Source organism: Callithrix jacchus, chromosome 6 (assembly GCF_049354715.1).
Source record: "Callithrix jacchus isolate 240 chromosome 6, calJac240_pri, whole genome shotgun sequence".
Lineage (NCBI taxonomy): Eukaryota > Metazoa > Chordata > Mammalia > Primates > Cebidae > Callithrix > Callithrix jacchus.
Window position 1 is genome coordinate 148857241 of NC_133507.1, and position 17290 is coordinate 148874530.

At 41.4% G+C, this 17290-nt stretch overlaps 1 protein-coding gene and 1 long non-coding RNA gene across 7 annotated transcripts in view; one reads left to right on the plus strand and one right to left on the minus strand.

Annotated features, from left to right (window-relative positions):
* The window catches only part of COL4A3 (collagen type IV alpha 3 chain), a 148241-nt gene that overhangs the window by 52020 nt on the left and 78931 nt on the right, over positions 1-17290 (plus strand). The gene's annotated exons all lie outside the window — the stretch shown is intronic.
* LOC144576721 (uncharacterized) overlaps positions 1-17290 on the minus strand; it is a 152494-nt gene that overhangs the window by 45675 nt on the left and 89529 nt on the right. The window lies entirely within an intron of this gene.

Genomic DNA, 17290 nt, shown 5'->3' on the forward strand with positions numbered 1-17290 from the left:
AACCATGTGGAAAAGCACAGAAATATGAGTGGGCAGTAATCGCACTGGCAGTCCAGTGAGGGCCAGTGGCCTCTCTGCTAGGGATATCAGAGACACCAAATACAGAAAGCCCCCTACATCACGCCCAAGAGTTTAGACTCAGCACTGATGGATGGGTCTAAATACTTTTAATCACACAAGTAACATCATCTAATTTGGGGAATTTATTTAGGATTGATCATTAGTCTTAACCATCCCATATTTTTACAGATAACTGCTGTTTTATTACTTTTTTATGAATACCAAAGAGATTGGTATAAAAGTTTTGGGGATGAATTTTATTTCCTTTTTAATACTTGATATGCTAAAGAAGTTCTCAGAATGTGGTCTGGGAAACCCCTGAAACTGAGCCCCGCCAGGCTGCTTGTTTTAAGTACCAATTCCAGGCCTCAGGCCCGCTCACCGAGGATGGGATCTCAGGGGAAAAAGTAACGTTACTAAAGGCTTCAAATAATTTATATACACGAAAAGTTGAGAACCACTGTCCTAAAGTTCTGTTGAAATATAATGAAACTATATGGAGATAGTTTTCTTAATCACAATATCACTATATGGAGATAGTTTTGATATGAACGGAGTATGGTAATCATAACAAATGGGGCAAAAATATCCCAAACATTTACATCATACATTTTAGAAGGCAAGTTCAGGCTGCACACAGTGGCTCATGTCTGTAATGCCAACACTTTGGGATGCTGAGGCAGGTGGATCATCTGAAGTCAGGAGTCTGAGACCAGCCTGGCCATCATGGTGAGACCCCCTGACTCTACTAAAAATAGCCCCCAAAAAATTAGCCGGGCATGGTTTTAATCCCAGCTACTCAGGAGGCTGAGGCAGGAGAATCTCTTGAACCTGGGAGGTGGAAGTTTCAGTGATCCGAAATCCTGCCACTGCACACCAGCCTGGGTGACAGAATGAGACTCTGTCTCAAGTAAATAAATAAATAAATAAGTAAAGCAAATTTCAGGTGTCAGGTTTTCTTCTTATCCTTTGCAGATAGTTATAGTCATGATCTTTCTCATTTACATCCAGCCCCAATCAAAGTTTTAATCAGGTAGCATCTATTGTCCTCCATTTATAGGGAGAAGATGTTTTGCAGAGCAGTGAGCAACTAAGCCAGGAATGAATTCAGCCCTAAAGAGTTACTCTTCTCTATGGTGCGCTCCTCTAAGACAAAGCCCAAAGGTGTGGGCTCTGACTCTCCAAGCAGGCCAGACCCTGGGCAGAAAAGTTGACATGAAGCAGAGCCTCTGTGCTTTGAAGTTTGCACATAATCTCCCCGAAAGCAGTCACTCATCTGCCCAAGGGAAAATTAGAAGTTCCAGATTCCAAATAAGATCTGGACTGACTTTGGAGTAATGGTACGAGGCAGATGAATGTCAAGGCCTTTTACGATCTCAATATTCTATTACTTATAACAATGGAGAGAGTAGCTTACCCACCATTGACCAGTGGAAGCTCAGGTGACCTCTGGGGTTTCCCTGTGTCTGCAGATAACTATCATCTCTAAGCTTTCTTCAACAAATGTCTCAACCATTGTTCTTTAAAATTTTCCTATGTTTATTCTGACTATTTTTTTCTACCAGGAAGTAAAAACTAAGTTAGTAGTTTTCCAAAATGAAAACAAAACATTACTTAAGATGAATGCTGCTGAGCATGATGGCTCATGCCTGTAATCCCAGCATTTTGGGAGGCTGAGGCACGTGGATCACCTGAGGTCAGGAGTTCAAGACCAGCCTGGCCAACATGGTGAAATCCCATCTCTACTAAAAATATAAAAAATTAGCTAGGCCTGTAATCCCAGCCACTCAGGAGGCTGAGGCAGGAGAATGGCTTGCACCCGGCAGGCAGAGGTTGCAGTGAGCCAAGATCATGCTATTGCATTCCAGCCTGGGCAACAAGAGTGAAACTCTGTCTCAAAAAAAAAAAAAAAAAAAGATGAATGCTTATAGTTTGAGAAAACAATTAAATTATAGGACTTTAAATTTGTATTTTTGAGATGAACTGTCTTCTTATTGCTCTAAACAAATTTTCTTTTTGTTATTTATTTTTATTTTTAGAAAAAGTATTCTAGTTTTTGCTGTTGTTGCTGCTGTTTGACAGGGTTTCACTCTGTCACCAAGGCTGGAGTGCAGTCGTACAATCACAGCTCATTGCAGTCTCACTCTCCTGGGCTCAAGCAAACCTCTCACCTCAGCCACCTGAGTAGCTGGGACTACAGATGCACACCACATGCCCAACTAGTTTTTTTTATTTTTTGTAGAGATGGGGTTTCATCATGTTACCCAGCCTGGTCTGGAACTCCTGGGCTCAAGTGATCCACCTGCCTCAGCCATCCAAAGTGCAGGGATTACAGGCGCAAGCAACTTCACTTGACCATAGATGAACTTTTTGTTGATTTTTAGCAAAGCAAAGCATGCCATTTCCTTCTATCTTTTTCACCTGTTTCCCTTGTCTTATGGGTTGATACTTTAAAATTCTTTATCTAGCCCATTATTCTGCTTTTCCAAAGGACAGGACACATATAAAAGTATTTGATCAACTGTCTGGATTAGCTCTCATACATAAGCGAGAGAGACTTTTTTCTGCTGATCATTTGTAATAATATCAAATATAGATACCTAGGCAGTATCTATATTTTCAGGTGATGTGACATTGGAGTCTTCCCTAGAATCCAAAAAAGGCATCCAGGCAGTTGCAGTGGCTCACATTTGTACTTCCAGCACTTTGGCAGGCCGAGGCAGGTAGATCACTTGAGGTTAGGAGTTTGAGAATCGCCTGGCCAACATGATGACACCTCTCTACTAAAAATCCTAAAATTAGCTGGGCACAGTGGCACATGCCTGTAATCTCAGCTACTCAGGAGGCTGAGGCAGGAGAATCGCTTGAACCTGGCAGGTGGAGGTTGCAGTAAGCCAAGTTTGCACCACTGCACCCCAGCCTGGACAACAGAGTAAGACTCCTTCTCAAAAAAAATAAAAATAAAAAATAAAAAAGGCATCCATTTAGAAAAAGAGACTTGTCTTATAGGTGACCCAGCATCTTGACATTTTATTTTTCATACTTATGAGTTCACAGACACTAATGGATGCTTTCTTGAAATGTCTTATATTTCTATGATAAAAAAACAAGTTTTCCAAGCACATTTAGCAACACTCCCAGAACCCAAAACTGAAAAATATAAAACTGTTAGATACACCTTAGTATTTGCTCTTGATCACTGGTGTAGTTAGCCAAGGAGCACCTATGGAGGCTGTGAAAGGCATCAGTCATCCACCATCTGGGCAAGGTCCGCATGTGGCCTCACCAGGGAGACTTCTTCCCATCAGAAGACTCTAGCCCTCTGGCATGGTCAAGGAGAACCCTGCAGGACCTGATTCAGTTATGGGTTGACAAGTAAAGTTCTATCAAGTGCTTCTTCACTGATTATCAACTGAAAAAGAGATACACTGGTTTTGTATAAAAACTAAACCCATGCTTTGTGTCATTTTCTTTTTTTAGAAAATGAAACCATGATCTCTGTTCCCAGGCTGGAGTGCAGTGGCATGATTATGGCTCACTGGGGCCTCAGCCTCCTGGGCTCAAGTGATCCTCCTGCCTCAGCATCCCAAGTAGCTGGAACTACAGGCACGTGCCACCATGCCCAGCTAACTTTGTTTTTCTGTTTTGTTATTTTAACCAGGATCTCACTCTGTCGCCTAGGCTAGAGTGCAGTGGCACAATTATGGTTCACTGTGGCCTCAACCTCCTGGGCTCAAGTGATCCTCCCACTTCAGCATCTCCAGTAGCTGCAACTACAGGCTTGCACCACCATGCCCAGCTAATTTTTTTTTTTTTTTTTTTTTGTAGAGACAGAGTCCCACTATCTTGTCCCGACTGGTCTCCAACTCCTGGGTTTGAGTAATCCTCTCACCTTGGCCTCCCAAAATTCTAGGATAACAGGTGTGAGCCACTTAACCTAAAATTTGGTTTTATAAATAACATTTTCAAAAAAAATTTTTTTAAAGAGCTGGTCCTACGAATAGACAAACCAGACACATGACCTAAGAAGCCCCATCCACGCTGATGTACGCGACCAGCCAGTCTGCAGCTCTGATTTTCCTTCACTTGTGGTGTTGTGGCAGCTTTTTGTCTTTTTTGTTTGTTATAAGACATAATGTTTTCTGAAAAAATGTTTCAGGGCAGTTTTTTTTTAATTTCTTTTTTTTTCTATATATATTTTCCTTTTTTTATTGCATTTTAGGTTTGGGGGTACATGTGAAGAACATGTAAGATTGTAGCATAGATACACACATGGCAATACGGTTTGCTGCCTTCCTCCCCATCACCTATATCTGGTATTTCTCCCCATGATATCCCTCTCCAACTCCCCACCCCTCACTGTCCCTCCACTATTTCCCCCCTACAGACCCCAGTGTGTGATGCTCCCCTCCCTGTGTCCATATGTTCTCATTTTTCAACACCCATCTATGAGTAAGAACATGCGGTGTTTGATTTTCTGTTCTTGTGTCAGTTTGCTGAGAATGATGGTTTCCAGTTTCATCCATGTCCCTAAAAAGGACATGAACTCTGCTTTTTATGGCTTCATAGTATTCCATGGTGTATATGTGCCTCATTTTCCTCATCCAGTCTATCATGGATGGGCATTTTGGTTGGTTCCAAGTCTTTGCTATTGTAAACAGTGCCGCAATGAACATTCGTGTGCATGTGTGTTTATAATAGAACGATTTATAATCCTTTGGATATATACTCAGTAATGGGATTGCTGGGTCAAATGGAATTTCTATTTCTGGGTCCTTGAGGAATTGCCACACTGTCTTCCATAATGATTGAACTAATTTACACTCCCATCAACAGTGCAAAAGTGTTCCTATTTCTCCACATCCTCTCCAGCATCTATTTTCTCCAGATTTTTTAATGATCACAATTCTAACTGGTATGAGATGGTATCCCAATGTAGTTTTGTTTGCATTTCTCTAATGACCAGAGACGATGAGCATTTTTTCATATGTTTGTTGGCCTCACATATTTCTTCTTTTGAAAAGTGTCTGTTCATATCCTTCACCCACTTTTGAATGGGCCTGTTTCTTTTTTTCTTGTAAATCTGTATTTGTTCTTTGTAGATTCTGGATATTAGCCCTTTGTCAGATGGGTAGATTGCAAAAAATTTTTTCCCAGTCTGTTGGTTGCTGATTAACTCTAATGGCTGTTTCTTTTGCTGTGCAGAAGCTGTAGAGTTTGATTAGGTCCAATTTGTCTATTTTGGCTTTTGTTACCAATGCTTTTGGTGTTTTCGTCATGAAGTCCTTGCCTATGCCTATGTCCTGAATGGTTTTGCCTAGATTTTCTTCTAGGGTTTTTATGGTGTTAGGTCTTATGTTTAAGTCTTTAATCCATATGGAGTTAATTTTAGTGTAAGGTGTCAGGAAGGGGTCCAGCTTCTGCTTTCTGCACATGGCTAGCCAGTTTTCCCAACACCATTTATTAAATAGGGAATCCTTTCCCTACTGCTTGTGTTTGTCATGTTTGTCAAAGATCAGATGGTTGTAGATGTGTAGCATTGCCTCCGAGGCCTCTGTTCTGTTCCATTGGTCTATATCTCTGTTTTGGTACCAGTACCATGCTGTTTTGATTACTGTAGCCTTGTAGTATAGTTTGAAGTCCAGTAGTGTGATGCCTCCAGCTATGTTCTTTTTGCTTAGAATTGACTTGGCTCTGCGGGCTCTCTTTTGGTTCCATATGAAGTTTAAGGTGTTTTTTTCCAGTTCTGTGAAGAAGGTCATTGGTATCTCAATGGGTATAGCATTGAATCTGTAAGTTACTTTGGGCAGTATGGCCATTTTCATGATATTGATTCTTCCTAACCATAAGCATGGAATGTTTCACCATCTGTTTGTGTCCTCTCTTATTTCATTGACCAGTGGTTTGTAGTTCTCCTTGAAGAGGTCGTTTACATTCTTTGTTAGTTGTATTCCTAGGTATTTTATTCTCTTTGTAGCAATTGTGAATGGCAGTTCATTCTTGATTTGGCCCTCTTTAAGTCTGTTATTGGTGTATAGGAATGCTTCTGATTTTTGCACATTGATTTTGTATCTTGAGACTTTGCTGAAGTTGCTTATCAGTTTCAGGAGATTTGGGGCTGAGATAATGGGATCTTCTAAATATACAATCATGTTGTCTGCAAGTAGAGACTATTTGACTTCGTCCTTTCCTAACTGAGTACCCTTTATTGCTTTTTCTTGCCTGATTGCTCTGGCTAGAACTTCCAATACTATATTGAATAGGAGTGGTGAGAGAGGGCATCCTTGTCTAGTGCCAGATTTCAAAGGGAATGATTCCAGTTTGGGCTCATTCAGTATGATATTGCCTGTGGGTTTGCTGTAAATAGCTTTTATTATTTTGAGATACATTCTATCAATACCTAATTTGAGCTAGTTTTTCGAAAAGATCAACAAAATAGACAGACCACTAGCCAGATTAATAAAAAAGAAAAGAGAGAATCAAAGAGATGCAATAAAAAACGATAAAGGGGATATCAACACAGATTCCACAGAAATACAAACCATCATCAGAGATTATTACAAACAACTCTACACACATAAACTAGTAAACCTGGAAGAAACTGATAAATTCCTGGACACATGCATCCCCCCCCAAGCCTAAACCAGGAAGAAGTCGATACCTTGAAGAGACCATTAACAAGGGCTGAAGTTGAAGCAGCAATTAATAGCCTACCAACCAAAAAAAGCCCAGGTCCAGATGGGTTCACAGCCAAATTCTACCAGACATACAAAGAGGAGTTGGTACCACTCCTTCTGAAACTATTTCAAACAATCCAAAAAGAGGGAATCCTTCCCAAATCGTTTTATGAGACCAACATCATCCTGATACCAAAACCTGGCAGAGACTCAAGAAAACTTCAAGCCAATATCCATGATAAACATAGATGCAAAAATCTTCAATAAAATACTGGCAGACCGATTGCAACAGCACATCAAAAAGCTCATCCATCACAATCAAGTAGGCTTCATCCTGGGATGCAAGGCTGGTTCAACATACACAAGTCCATAAACATAATCCACCACATAAACAGAACCAAAGACAAAAACCACATGATTATCTCAAAAGATGCAGAGAAGGCCTTTGTCAGGGCAGATTTTTAAAAAATTAACCCATTAGCTGCATGAGGTGAAAGATTGGCTTATTTTCACCTCTTTAGACAGAAGACCCCACAGCAGCAGGTGACAAAGCAAAGACTGACCAACAAGAACGGAAGTGGATGTGGCTAATTCAGCACTTCCCAGGGCAGGGTTGCACCAGCCCAAAGTAAATGAGAAAAATAACAACAAGGTAGATTTTTTTTATTTTTCAAGTAAAATGGGAGCCTTTTATCAAGTTCCCATTTTAAGGGAACATGTTTTTATTTTTTTGTTGTTTTATTTTTTTATTTTAGATAGATCTCACCCTATATCCCAGACTGGAGAGCAGTGGTGTAATCTCTGCTCACTGCAACCTCCACCTCCCAGGTTTAAGCGATTCTCTTGCCTTAGCCGCCTGAGTAGCTGGGACTATAGGCACACGCCAGCATGCCTGGCTAAATTTGTATTTTTAGTACAGACAGGGTTTCACTATGTTGACCAGGCTAGTTTCGAACTCCTGAGCTCCAGTGATCTGCCTGCCTCAGCCTCCCAAAGTGTTGTAGTACAGGCGTGAACTCCTGGCCAGAAACATCTTTTATTCTGTGGGCTTTTACTTGTTTCTGGTATGTTAATTTTCCTCTGGAATGTGAGGATAGATGAGAGGTCTGCTGTTGGTTGGGGGGTGGGAGATTGTTTTGGTTTGTTTGTGTTTGGAAATGGCCATTGCCCTAATATTGAAAAATATAAATAAGACACTCCTCTGTTTGTTTTCTTTTTAAGACGTATTTATTTTACTGCCCTGTAAAGTTCAAAAACATGACTAGAGGATCTGCTGGGTTCTTCCAGTCCCCAGATTGTATTCTCTATGTCCCCCAAGCCCTGGACAGAAGCACAGTGGGAAAAGGGGAGGCAGAGGGTGGGGAAAGAATGAAGAGAGAGGTCCCAGTCTGCCATTCCAAGGTGAAAGACCATCTCTCACTGGAGCTCACAGCTGATTTCTTCTCTAAGTTTCTATCTTAATATTTTTCTTTTTTTTTTTTGAGACAAAGTCTCACTCTGTTGCCCAGGCTGGAGTATGGTGGTACTCTCCTGACTGCAACCTTCACCTCCCAGTTTCAGGAAATTCTCCTGCCTCAGCCACCCAAGTAGCTGGGATTCCAGGTGTGCACCACCATGCCTGGCTAGTTTTTGTATTTTTAGTAGAGACTAGGTTTCACCCAGTTGATGGGTTGGTTCTGAACTCCTGACCTCAGGTGATCTACCTGCCTTGGCCTCTCGAAGTACTGAGATTACAGGCATCAGCCACCACACCTGGCCTCTTAATTTTTTAATGCAATTTTCATATTGCCACAGAAAAAAATATATAATCAAGATAAACCGCACCAGGAATCACCAAGCTTTTCCCATAAAGAGCCCGGTAGTAAATATTTTAGGTTTTGCAAGCCAAGAGGCAAAATGAAGGCTATTATGCAGATACCTACATAGCAACAGAGAAAATAAACATCCACAAAATTTGTGTAATGAAATGCAAACTTAACTTACGGACATTGAGTTTTGAAGTTTATGTAATTTTCACATAACAAAATGGTATTTCTCTCTTGATTTTGTTTCAACCATTAAAAATATAAAAAGCAGTCTTAGCTCATAGGCCAGATGGAAACAGGCAGAGGGCTGGATTTGGCCTGCAAGCTGCTGTCTGCCTGCATTATACAGCTAATTTCATGAGCTACTATGCTATGTTTATCACTGGGATTTAACGTCCTATCATGAGGGGCACAGTGATAGGGTAATGGGAAGAAGAATCATATCCCTCCTCCTCCATTGCCTTGGTCACCAGCAGTACCCATCAATAATGAAATACAGGCTGGGTGCGGTGGCTCACGCCTATAATCCCAGTACTTTGGGAGGCCGAGGTGGGCGGATCACTTGAGGTTGGGAGTTCAAGGCCAGTCTGGCCAACATGGTGAAATCCTGTCTCTACTGGAGAATCACTTGAACCTGGGAGGCAGAGGTTGCAGTGAGCCAAGATCACACCACTGCACTACAACCTGGGAGACAGAGTGAGATTCCATCTCGAAGGAGGAGGAGGAGGAGGAGGACGAGGAGGAGGAGGAGGAGAAATACAACACTGCACCTGAGAATATGATCCTAGATCAGATAGCCTCACCTGAATTCGGATTCCCACTCTCAATGTTTTTACTATCCTTAGCCTCTCAAAATCCTAGTTTTCTCATCTATCAGATGGAGCTTATAATAACATCTCCCTTACAGAATTGTTATAAGATCTAATAATACAAGACAGCCAGCACTGAGGGAAAGTACTCAAAACATCCTGAGATCTTTACAATGCTGATGGAAGTTCATTTCCTCTACCACTGTCATGATCAAGGGATCCTGTAGAATCTATTTGTCTTACCAGAATGGCAAAGGTTTCTCAATCTTTCTGCATTCAAAACCTTTTAGGGGGAAAAAAGAATAAAAAAGAAAGGGAGCCTGAAATCGATGATAGATATACCTACCATTCTCTGCATTGCATAAGACAGGCAAAATTTTCTTACCATATTGTTTATTGTCAAATGTACCAGAGGGCTCTCATTGCACCTTCTTTGTCAGAGCTAGTAATCTGTATACTTGCTGTCATCCAGAAAATCAAAAATGGGTGGCTGGTTTAGATGTCTAGACTAGTGATGTGTCTCTGGACAGGAGTTGAGAGATAGGAAGTGGCAGCTGCAGTGAGATTTCTCTGATGTCCAAGAGTGGTGACAGCAGCTTCAGGGCGGGGCAGCCAGGGGCACCGTGCAAAGCAGTCCATGGGTGTCATTCTCCTTCACTGGAGGGCATGGTGCCAGGGCGCACGGTCGGTTGCTTAAGGCAGACACAGGCAGAGGCGGCCCTGCAGAGGACAGCTCGTGGTGTCTGTCTGGCACGGTTTGGCTGTACTTGGTCAGCTCTTTTCACACACACAAACTTTCCCCTCAGGCTATTGGCTGGGCAGAGGGACTGGCAGGGTCAGTAATCATAATGCAGAATCAACAGACCTGCTCAGTAGGGTGTTAACCAGCTGTGATTGTGCCAGCTTCCCTGCTATGAATCCAGGCTGGGCTGGGCTGGGCTGGACTAGGGGAGAGAGATTGGAGAAAGGCAGGGCAGGCTACGTCTATTTCACCAGCAGGCACAGGAACCAGCATGCTGGGTGTTGAGGGTAGAAAGAGGAAATTGTCAAGATTATTTGGAAATTATGTTCTGGTCTATTAATAAAAATGCATATACATATTTCCTGGTCCTTTCAATGAACAATAAAAATGTATGTGTTTAATGAGATCCTCCATGAGTTTTAAGGTTAAACAGTTAATTGTTTACAGTGCTAGGGGGATATAAGGAATTGTCAGACACAATTCCCACCCGCAGTCTAGGGAAAGTGATTAAACCCCGAACTCAGGAGCACCTAATGATCAGTATCAAGTTAATGAGTTAGTAACAGCCGACAGTAACAACCCTCAGCGTATCCTGTGAGCTCTTCTCAGGGCTTACCTGTGCTAACCAATCTGACCCCATTTCACAGATGTAGAAACCAAGACACCTCAGACTGCCTAGAGTTACAGAGGTGAGGTGGCAGAGCTGGAACTGGTGCCCTTCACCTTGTACCACCTTGCCTCATAAGGGAAAGTGATGTGCAGGTGAAACAGGGGTGACACATGGGCACTCTGAGAATTGAGATCAAGAGAAGAGTGTGAGAGCCAACTGATCCGCACTCCTGGGAGGCTTGCTGCCTTTGTGTGACATAATGGATCTGGCACCTTTCGTGGATAAGCATCAAGTACCATTGGGGTCTCTAACTAATATTTTGTTAAATAAAATATATGTCTGTGCTCTTAGGCAAATGATATTTGGTTAATCAACCAATATAGTCAGTGTAATCTAATAATACTATTAACAAATGCTAGTTAATTTGTTTGTTGTTTATTAGAGATAGATAATAGCAGTCTCTCACTGTTGCTCTTAGATTCAATGCCAATTCTTTGGCACTGGACATGGGACTTCAAGAGAAAATGTCAGGGAGGAAGGTGGCTAGGGCAGAATGAAGGAAGAAAGGGTCAAACAATAGTGTGGATGTCCTGCAGCTTGGGATCTTGTAGCCACAAATGAGAGAGGGGAGGCCCCAGTGACTGAGTCCTTACTGATGCAGAGTACCAGGCATGCTAGTGACAGCATCTCAACTCCTCCTCACAAAAACACTGCAGGATGCATCTTAATATCTCCCTTGACAGATGGGGGAACTTGGAAGGATTAAGAAATTTCCCAAAGCTCCAGTTTGTAGCTACCGTGCTGGGAGTAGATTCCACATAGATGGGTCCATAGGTATTCACTAGGTCCATACATACATGGCCTGTTATTTCTAGACTTCCGAATCTTTTTGGATTCTCTACAATAAAAGTTTATTTTGCATTCTAAGTAAGGTCGCAAAACATAAATGCAACTGTGAAAATAATGATTTCCACAAATTTAGCTATTTAATATCCACAAGTGCTAAAATATCATGTCATCTCGGGTCATTTCCTGATGGTGGGAGTTTAAAAGCCATAATATTATTATTAAGAGCTTTCGGTTCATGACAAATAATTTTGTATTCCATTAAGGCAGGAGGAAACTATGAGGTAATTTATTATTGGAAGGAGAAAAATCATAAAAATGTTGCCTAAGAAATATCCATTAGTATGCTTCCTTAATAGTTAGCCTTAGGCCATTCTGATTTAACAGTTGAATAGTAATTAATGGGTTATTACTATTAAAGTAACCATAGTGTTTCAAAAACATGAGTCCAAGAAAAGTAGATGGATTAAAATCAACAAGAATAAAAATACGGCCTCTGTATCTTTTAAATAATCCATTTGAATTTTTGAATTATTGAAACATTTGCATATTGAAAATGTATTGAAGAAAAACTGGCATTAGTAAGAGAAATTACTATCTTGAGTCTTGAGCTAGTGTCATCACCATCCAGAAGCACTGAAGTGCCCCTGTGCTGGGGTCTCTGCAATATCACACAGGCAGGGCTGAACAGCAACCAGAGAGCTGCCCTGACTATCATTCACACAATCAGGTGCGGCATCCACACGTCAGCAACACTGTCACATACTATGAAGTCCTAGTCAGCTTAATTATGCAGCTGCACGTGCAAGCTACGCCCTGCCAATTTAACTGAGAATTAAAGCTGGAATGATTTTGGAGCAGTTCCACTAACTCGGGCTTAGAAGCACAGCTTTAAAGCTGGCTCTAGAGCCTCATCTGCAGGGCGGACCACATGTACATAGATAATATGGCAGACACATACCACTGGAGAGCACTGTCAACCCTTTCACAATGGCTTCTCATTTAACTGACTGCTGGATACCCCAGAATTCTCCATACCTCTGTGTAATAGCAGCTGAGAGCTGGAGGCTTCTCCCTAGTATATACCAGCACATGTCTGCTCCACTAATGTTTTATTTTTTATATTATTTTAAAAACAATTTGTGGATACATAATAAGTTTATATATATATGGGGCACATGAGATGTTTTCATATAGGTATGCAAAGTGAAATAAGTACATCATGGAGAATGGGGCATCCATCCCCTCAAGCATTTGTCCTTTGAGTTACAAAGAATCTAATTATTATTTTATTTTATTTTTTGAGACAGGGTCTCCCTCTGTTGCTCAGGCTGCAGTTCAACAGCATGATCTTGGCTCACTGCAATCTGTCTCCTGGGTCCAAGCAGTCCTCCCATCTCAGCTGAGACTACAGGTGTGCACAACCACCTCCAGCTGAATTTTGTTTTTGTTTTGTTTCTTTGTAGAGTTAGGGTTTCTCCATGTTTCTCAGGCTGGTCTCAAATTCCTGAGCTCAAGCGATCACCTGCCTTGGCCTCCCAATGTGCTGGGATTACAGGCATGAACCCCCATGCCTGGTTACATTCTTTATTTTAAAATACACAATTAAGTTATTGTTGACTATAATCAACCTACCGTGCTGTCAAGTAATCTTATTTATTCTTTCTAATTTCTTTGTACCCATTAATCATCCTACCTCCCATCCAACACCTCACTACCCCTCTTAGCCTCTGGTAACCATTCTTCTACTCTCCATGTCTATGAGTTCAGTTGACTTGATTTTTAGATCCCACAAATAAGTGAGAATATACAATGTTTGTCTTTCTATTTCTAGCTTATTTCATTTAACATATTGATCTCTAGTACCATCCATGTTATTGCAAGTAACTGGATCTCATTCTTTTTTATGGCTGCATAATATTCCATTGTGCATATGTACCACATTTCCTTTATCCATCTAAGTGTTGATGGACATTTAGACCGTTTCCAAATCTTAGCTATTCTATACTCTGGTTTCTCTTCAGATCATATAAATCTTTCACCTTTTACCAAATCTCAGCTATTGTAAACATTGCTACAGTAAACATGGGAGTGCAGATATCTCTTTGACATACTGATTTCCTTTCTTTTGGATATATACCCAATAGTGGGATTGCTGGATCATATGGTAGTGCAATTTTGAGTTTTCTGAGGAAGCTCCAAACTGTTCTCCATAGTGATGATACTAATTTACACTCCCACAAACACTGTACAAGGGATCCCTCTTCTCTACTTCCTTGCCAGCCTTTGTTATTGACTGTCATTTGGATATAAGCCACTTTAACTGACTTATATGATGACATCTCACTTAGTTTTGATGTGCATTACCATATACACTACCATATGATCCAGCAATCCCACTATTGGGTATATATCCAAAAGAAAGGAAATCAGTATGTCAAAGAGATATCTGCACTCCCAGGTTTACTCTGATGATCATTGATATTGAGCACCATTTCATATGCCTGTTTGCCATCTGCATGTCTTCTTTTGAGAAATATCTATTGAAATCTTTTGCCCATTTTTTGACCAGATGGTTTTAAGAGTAGCTATTTCACTCAGATTCCTGCTGGTTAAACTTATTATTTTAATGAAGGAATTTAATTAAATATTAAAAAATTAAGTGATTAAATATGAATGCACTGTCTGGGCGCAGTGGCTCACGCCTGTAATCCTAGCACTTTGGGAGGCTGAGGCAGGTCAATCACAAGGTCAAGAGATCGAGACCATCCTGGTCAACATGGTGAAACCCCGTCTCTACTAAAAATACAAAAAATTAGCTGGACATGGTGGCGCATGCCTGTAATCCCAGCTCCTCAGGAGGCTGAGGCAGGAGAATTGCCTGACCCAGGAGGCGGAGGTTGTGGTGAGCTGAGATCACGCCATTGCACTCCAGGCTGGGTAACAAGAGCAAAACTCTGTCTCAAAAAAATAAAATAAAATAAATATGAATGCATAAAAAGACATTTGTTTATGTAAAAGTAAAGCTGAAAGATTTGATAAAATTGAGAGGCAAAACTGTGATTCAATTACATGTGACTGATCTAGCACTTAGAGAGTTAGAGAAAAACATGGATTAATATCCAGAAGAACTCTATAGCCAGCTTGCTCCACAGCATCTTTTTAATTTTTTACTTTATTTATTTATTTTTGAGACAGAGTCTAGCTCTATCTCCGAGGCTAGAGTGCAGTGGCACAATCTCAACTAACTGCAACCTCAGCCTTCTGGGTTCAAGCAATTCCCCATGCCTCGGCCTACTAAGTAGCTGAGGTTACAGGCATGTACCATCACACCTGGCTAATTTTGTATTTTTAGTAGAGATGGAGTTTCACCATATTGGCCAGGCTGGTCTCAAACTCCTGACCAGTGATCTGCCAGCCACCACCTCCCAAAGTGCTGGGGTTACAGGCCGGAGCCACTGTGCCCGGCCTCCACAAGCATCTTTAAGCAATTGACCTGTTAAAAAAACAAAAGCCAAAACTGGAATTTGTCAGTGGTGCACTGTGGGTGTGATTTAGCAAGAATGATGCCATCAAACTCTAAACAGTAGACCCATTTCCAAAGGGACGACCAGGACCCTATCTCGCAAGATTAAAGAATTTCTGAGCATTTATATATTTTAAGTTAACTGCTGTTCATGTTTCTGTGTGTTTGTTTTTGACTCTTCACTTTAATTTTTTCAATTAACCAATAAGCTGCTACTCAACTATCAAATAGAAATTCTACCTTAATGTGCAAAGAAACCAAATACATCAAAAACTAAATATTTTGGCACTAAAAGTTCAAGACCCAAACTGAGGGACAGTAACAAAAATAAAATCAAGAACTGTTGTTTTGATGACAATAAAGGAGGCACCTCCTGGCTGCAGGTGGTGATGGGAAGGCAGACGCCAGGCAGGGAGGACTCATGGGAACAGCATGCTCAGATCAGAGCCCGCACCTGACTGCTGAGCACTCGGGTGGGTCCTCAGGATGCTTTCAACTGTGAGCCACTTGTTGACATCAGGCCTCACGTGTTGACTACAGGTGAAAGCACTGACAAAATATCTGGCATAAAATGATGGGTTTGCTAAACATTAAACAGTTTTTCAATTTCTCTGGTCATTGAGGGCCTTGTATAGGGCTGAAGATCTAATTTAAAAACTGGTATCCTGAAGTTATTGTGTGAACATTGATTTCTTAGTTTGGAAGATAAAGGTGGGAAATGGATGGGGGAGAGGCATTCAGAAGTATTCGGGGTGCAGTGTCATGTTGCATGCAGTCTACTTTTGAATGATTTGGGGGAAAACTGGTGTGTGCGTGTGTGCGTGCATGTGTGTGGGGGGGGAGAGAGAGAGAAAGAGAGGAGAGAGAGACAGAGAGATGGAGTTGGGGGACATCACAGCTGGTGAACTTAGATGGGAGAAGATACCAGTGTTCACTCTACTGTATGTCAACACTTCTGAGGGTTTACATTTTTCCAAAAGAATTTCTTTTAATCCAAGCAATTAGCAAATAATTAGCCTTGTGTTTATTTGAACCATTTTTTGCCATTTTGATTATTGTTGTTCATAATTAATACATGCGGAAAATATCTTCATCATGACATCCCATCAAACAGCAATGCAATTCACATGCCTTCAAATTGGATGCAAATAAATCAGCTGTCCATCCACTCACTGATTCATCCAATCAATCCACAAACATTTGTATAGGACATATGCGCGAAAGATGCCAATGTGAATACGACTGCACAATTTCTTCTCTCCTGGGACAAACAGTCATTGGAAAAAATAGGCACCAAATATCTAACTGCAAAGGCTCCATGGGAGTGTATAGGAAAAAGGGCCCCGTCTAGTCTGGAGAAAATCAACAAACACCTAGTTGCTTAAGCTAAGACCAAATGATGTCCAGTAGTGTATGGTGAATGTGACTCTTACTCCAAGAAATAAAACTAAGCCTGTCTTAAGGCCCCCACACCTTCCCATGCATTAGAGAATTGCCAATCTGCTCTTCCTCCCTCTGGCCCTAGAGGCTCAGAATCCAAATGCTGTGTGGCATCTGTGGGGTAGAAGAATCAGAGATGATCATTGTCCATTTGAAAACAGTGGCCAGCTACTCCATGCACACTTGAGCCCAGGGTCCATGCCCAGGTTGAGTTTCCTCGCCCGGTGGCTTGTACCTTTGGGCATAAGACTCAAGCTTCTCTTTCAGAGCCCCTGCTGCCTCCTCCAGATGCCGTGAGGGAGTAGCATGCTGGCGGGTGGAAGGTGGCATTGAGGACTTGCACTTCTGACAAGTCTCCAGGCGATGCTGCTGTCTGGGAATCCACACTTAGAGTTTTAGTAGAGTATACTTAAAGATGTGATTGAAATGAGCATTAAAGTTTAAAACCCCAGAAAGACAAGATTAAAAAGATTAAAAACTTTGGGGAGACTGTAGATTTTCCTTCTCAGTCACTTTCTGTTTTTAAATTTCAATAGGTTTTGGGGGTACAGGTGGTGTTTCTTTACATGGATAAGATATTTAGTGGTGATTTCTGAGATTTGGTGCACCCATCACCTGAGCAGTGTACACTGTACCCAGTGTGTAGTCTTTAATCCCTCACTCCCCTTTTACCCTTCCCCCAAGTCCCCGAAGTCCATTGTATCATTCTTATGCCTTTGCGTACTCATAGCTTAACTCCTAATTCTAAGTGAGAACACACGAGTTTAGTTTTCCA